The sequence below is a fragment of the Euprymna scolopes genome, chromosome 42 (genome assembly GCF_053919585.1).
Source record: "Euprymna scolopes isolate OS-2025 chromosome 42, ASM5391958v1, whole genome shotgun sequence".
Taxonomy (NCBI): domain Eukaryota; kingdom Metazoa; phylum Mollusca; class Cephalopoda; order Sepiida; family Sepiolidae; genus Euprymna; species Euprymna scolopes.
In genome coordinates, this window is record NC_136523.1 from 34,358,062 (window position 1) to 34,364,178 (window position 6,117).

A 6,117-nucleotide genomic window follows, 5' to 3' on the forward strand; every position below is an offset into this window, starting at 1 on the left:
CCGAACAAGAAATGATTCTATAATTATGAAGATGAAAAAAAAAAAAAAAAAAAAAAAAAATCAGTGGTTGCATAGATGGCTACCCTTGTCCGATTCCAATATCTGCATGCAATCCTTGGAGAAATCACAAAAGATATGTTGGTTTTTTTTTTTGGTTTGTATGAAAATTAGAGGTCAATGGTCAGAGCTGACAACCTGGTGGTTTGCGATTTATTTTTTTTAAATCGCATCTTGTTTAATTTATAATCAGTGCCTTGTTCTAATTCAGCTTTATTATTTTAAACCCCAATCCACCTTTATCATACCAACCTCTGCAGACAAATCTCTTTTTTCATTTGAAAAAAAATAAAAGAATAGGCATTTGATGTCTGAAAGAAATGACATGGAGTAATAAGGACACATCAACACCTCAGCAGTCCAGATGTTTACAATACATTGATGGTCCCTATGACTGTATATGCAGCGGCCTATTACCAGTAAACTATTATAAATTATAAAAGTGATATTAAATTTATTATTTTAAAGTACACGATGGCACAAAAGTCACTGAGGAGATTTAATTTGCAATACTCCACCTCTATCGCTATTTTCATGGCAAGTGTTTGACTGAGCTCCAATCTGTAGTCCCCTTCTCCCCAATCTTTCACAAAATCACTATCAATAAGTCCCCCCCCCTATGTAGGCGCCTAAAACTAAATGTGGATTGCATGAACAAAGCTTCTGCCTGTGGGACTCTGTTCCGCTGGTTTGCTTTCCAGCTGACTACAATATTGTCTTTATATCCAATGTAAATAAGTTTTTATTGAACAGTCCACATAAATAGTCTGATTATACCAAAACAAAAGTCTGGACTGGAGAAGTCTGGTGAACGTGCTGGCCAATTCACATTGCCATAGCGAGATATAATCCGCTCTCCAAGAGACTGCTTCAGCAACTGTGTGCTTTCTCTCTTGCCGTAGAATGATGTGGTTCTCGGTTGAATCATTGTCTAATTGTGTCACATATATACTCGAGAGTCAAAACAATGAAAAGAATATGCTGTTGTCATAGCCTAATTATTAAGTACCTTATTGCTGAATATGCAAATGAAACTTGGTGAAAATGACGTCAATACACTCTTTGAGTTTTTATAATTGATTTTGTTTTAGTTTTTATAAATAATTTTGATAAAATAATTTTATCACTGTGCGATTCTATATTTCTTCAAAATAAATTTCCAAAGTCTCACCAGCAACACATCTGAAAAAAAAATAAATAAATAAACATTAAAAATGGCGAAATGAGAGCATCTTGTGACCTCTTAGTGACTTTTGCGCCATCCTGTATGAGACGTTTCTGAATTTTTGAGATGATTATTCGTATTATTTGGATTCATCGGACTACTGTTCTCATCTTGAGTGTAATTTTCACATCGTTTCGGCCGTTTGAAAAAGATCAGAGGTTACACCGGCCGAAACGTTATGAAAATTACACTCAAGATGAGAACTAGTCCGATGAATCCAAATAATACGAACACCCTATATAACTTGAATGTAATATATTAAATAGAAGTAGATTTCAGGGGGGGGGGGTTGTAATTTTGGAATCCTTTGAGATGAAGCTTCATAATTTGTGGATTTGTTCTCTTTGCTGACTCTTCTCTCCATCTTCATGGTTGTGGTTTCATCATGCAGTGGATAGAGACGTTGAGTCTCTATGGTTCTAGGTGAGCATTGTCTGAACATAACGGTTTCAATCCTACCCAAGCAGACCAGAGGATTAGTTGGTCGAAATGTGGTGAGGCAACAACTATGATTAACCACCTGAAGAAGGCCAGAGGATGAGTTGGCCGAAATGTGGTGAAACAAAAACGTTTTTTTTTTGTTTGTTTTTTTATACTTTATTTTAATGGACTTCTACTTATAATTTTTTTAGTTTTTATCAATTGTATTTGATTTCAAATGTAATATATTAAACAGAAATAGATTAAGCGCATTAGTTTTTCTTTTTTCTTATTTTTGTATGTTTTCCTCGCTTTTTTTTTTTAATGGACTTCTATCTATACTATTAATAAAATTCTAAATGTTTATTTGTGTGTGTGTGTGTGTGTATAATGAAACTTTCGAACAGATGCACCGAATTGAAAAATTCTTTTTTTCTCTGAAACATGTGAGTCCCCAGATTTTCCTTATCTATGCGTTGTTCGTTACGAACCATATAGAGTCACACAAAAAGCCGGAAATAAGGGGTTTTGGGCCTTGTCGTCGAAGTGTCGAAAAAGTTACCTGCCCATGTCAACGATATTTAGCACTGTCTGTATATACTGACGGTAACATCTTTCGGCATATGGACAGAACTTGTGGCGCAATGGATAACGCATCTGAGTACGGATCAGAAGATTCCAGGTTCAAATCCTGGCAAGTTTGTAATAATTTTCACAATCATTTTATCTAATGTTTATTCATTATCCTTACACTTAGTTCACAGGGTATTTTTGTGTTTTTTTTTTCAGTGATTTTGTTTTGTGCATATGGGAATTTCCCTGACTCAGTTCATAGGGTAAGCGTTGATGGTAAGACGATGTTGAGTGTACTCAATTTTGTGTTTGACTTGGTGTTGTGTGTGCCGACACAGCGCAGCCGCTAGTTTATAATAATTATAAAAAAGACTTTTATTAATTACATCAGCTGCTTCAAACGAAATATATCCCTTTAAGCATTGATAGTTTTTATTGATGAATATGCAAATAAATTATAGACTGGCAGAGCATGAGATAAACATTATTATTCGAATACGGTAGCCAAGGCCACTCAGCTGCTTCAAACGAATGATAGTTTCTATTGTTGTATATGCATGTGAAATATGGGCGATACTGAGAGAGAACATAAAACGAAACTCAGTGTCTTTGAAAAATTAAATGTACACTTATTGCGATGAAGAAAAACTTTTATATTGCACCTACTTGTCACAGAAGGAACATTGCATATTCCAAAAATCACAAAAATTGATCGTTTTTTTTTTTTTTTTTCGAAAAACAAATTTGCCGTTTTTTTAACCGATAAGTGAAAGCTGAAGCCAATTTAATATTCTTCAAATTTTGTTTTTTTAACTAAAAATAAATTGAACCTTCGAAAATGATGTTTTTATTATTTGAAAATTTTATTTTCTGAAAAAATAAAGATTTTAAAAAAAACAAAAACAAAAAAACTACACGTTAAGAAATTGTTGTTTGGTTTTAAATCTTGCATTTTAAATTGTCTTTCCAACATTATCCAAAAAAAAAAAAACTTGAAATGAAAGTCGATTGTCTGCCCTTGATTTTACCATCACCGCTACCCCCCCCACTCCCACCTCATGGACATCGAGTAAAATATCGACATGGAAAGAAATTTGATTTTCTTTAATAAAAAAACAAAACAAAACTACTTGATCAAATTATGTGATTTTTGGAATGCTTCAACTTCATTCTGTGACTGGTACGTGTGGTTTATTTGCAAACAAAATGAAGGGTTTACCTGTGTTGCTCCATGTTAAAGAAGAGACAAAATGGCCGACTCATTTATGCACTTGGAGGGTATGATGAGAAAGGCAGTGCATGATGGGAAAGACATTTTTTTGTTGTTTTTTTTTTTTAAGTGGGACATAAAAGGGAGTGAGCTGGTCATTAAGGCAGATGGGAGAGAGGTGTGTGCCTTTGCGTTGAGTGAGCACGTTTAACCAGCCTACTCTTCTGTAGAGCAAAAGCTATTTTGGTACATTTTAATAAACATGGCTGACTGGAGGTTAAGTGGTCAAATGTTGAGGCCCTTTACTGAAGAAGGGGACTTGTTTAAATGGCTAGACAAGTTAAAGATGATGGCAAAGTGTCAGAAGATCGAAGATGTGGTTAACTTGCTACCATCATACTTAGAAGGGGAAGCCCTCACAATATACCAGCAAATGCGGAAAGAAGACAAAGGAAACCTTTCCTTGGTAGAACAGCAACTAAAATTAGCATTTGCAGAGGAACCCTTTGAGACACTTGGCAAGTTTTCAAAGTTGAGATGGAGTGGTGAGTCGGTCGACATGTTCACCTCAGCGATTAGGAGACTGGCAGGATTGGTTGGTTATGTGGGGAGGAACCTGGGAATGACAGCGCGGGAAGGCCAAGTGACTTTTGGATGCCTCAGTGCGACAGGGATGGCAGGAGAAGAAAGTGGGGAGAACATCAAAGCACAAAAACCAGAGGCTTCCTGTATGAGGATTTCTTGGCGAAGTTTGATGGTGAGAGATGGTCAGTGGAGTGGCGATCTCTTGGCTGCCAAAACTACGAAATAAAGTGGATTGCTATGAGAGCACATTGTGAGGAGAGACAAGAAAAGAAGTGGAGGGGTGAATAGAAGAGGGAATCCTGAAGCTTGGTCCAGGGAAGAAAGGGGAATGCTGTTACTTATGGTAATTGTTCAGCCTACCAAGAACAAGGTTAGACCTGTACTGAACTTCAAGGAGCTAAACAAACACGTAGCCTGCCATTGCACTTAAGGGAACAGTGAGGATACTAAAAAGAGCTCTCGGTTGGTTTCAATAAAAAGTAGGGCAATGTTGGCAGCTGGTTTGACTGCCTCATACCCAGCATTACAATCTTCAAAGGAGTAAGGGGGTGGTGGAAGAGGGAATCAATGTATGCAAAGAGGTCACGAGGAAATGGAGGAGGATGGAGCAGACCACTAAGATCGTAGACCTGAAGTCGGCCTATTTGAGATTCACATGGATGAAAAGCTTTGGCAGAATCAACTGGTCAAGTACAAGGGGCAGCTCAATTGTCTGACGAGGTTAGGCTTTGGGCTAAGTTCAGCTCCCAAAATCATGACTGCTGTCCTGAAAACGGTATTAAAGAAGGATTGTGAAGTGGACGGGGCCACTAGTTCATATATTGGTGAAATTCTTGTGGAGGAGGCAGAGATGACAGCAGAGAAGGCGAGAGATCATAATAAGGATTAACTGCAAAACCAGCAGAGTTGCGAGATGGCAAAGCAGCTTTGGAATTGAAACTGTGGCAAGATGGAAAAGGAAACTGTGTTTTCAAACGAGGAAATGAAGTTGGAACTACTCCCGACGAACCAGGACGATATATTTGGGTTCCTCGTTCATTGTTCCATCATTTGAGTCCAGGAATTGTCCTATTTGTTAATGAAAACATCTATTTTAATTAAAATTGTTTTATATAATTAATAGTGGTAGATTGTTCTTGTCCGCTCAACTATGAAGTTGAAATTATTATGTTTCTACTTATTTGCTTACCCACAAGGACAATGTTAGCTACAAGGTCCGTTTTCAAATACAGATCCACAAAAAAAAAAGAACCCCCCCCTCTGGATTGAGACAAAAATTAAACTTACCTTAGTCTATAAGAACTTCTCTTTCACTGGCCAAGGACAGAATAGACTAAGTTTAACATCAGAACAGATACTACACTATATCAATGAAGATGAGTCTTCTTGCTGTTTTGGCTGCTTGAAGACTGGGTAGAAAACGAGGAAATGAAGTTGGAACTGAATTGACACAGCAAGAACTTTTCTCAGTCTGCGGGAAGTTGGTGGTTGCTTCAGGGTGGCGTGCAGTTTTATAAAACGGCAGGCGGGTACTAACTGCTGGGAAGGTTGTGGGTTGAAGGAGGTCGTAGATAAGAGAAGTCATCACAAGAGCATGGTATATTTTCTCTCTTCTAAAATTATTTAATGGTCTTGAACCCTTTTCTAATTTTTCTTGCCTGATGTAATCTATTATGATCAAAACGGTCTGCACATCGTAGCAAGATATCAACGTATTTACATAAAGAATAATAAAAACTATAATTTGCTCTCTTTGATTGAGCACTATCAACGACCCTTGTTGAAATTCAATTATTCTTAATTTTTGGATATCTTTCTACCTGGAATATATATATATATATATATATATATATTATCAATAAAATAAGAAAATGACAATATAAAATATATATTTATCTATATAGAATTATTAATTTATTCAATAAGGATGATACATCAATTAAGGGTGTAGGATAAGTAAAACTCTTTATACCATGGTATTTCGAAACCTAATGCTTGTCATCAGAAAAGATGCTGGGTAACATAATAGTGAAAGTTACACCAGGAG

General features: G+C 36.4%; 1 non-coding gene across 1 annotated transcript; it reads left to right on the forward strand.

The window, feature by feature from the left end:
- Positions 1-2,332: 2,332 nt before the first annotated feature.
- Positions 2,333-2,405, forward strand: Trnar-acg (transfer RNA arginine (anticodon ACG)). Its single transcript has one exon. It is a non-coding gene; the product is annotated as a tRNA-Arg (tRNA).
- Positions 2,406-6,117: the final 3,712 nt, after the last annotated feature.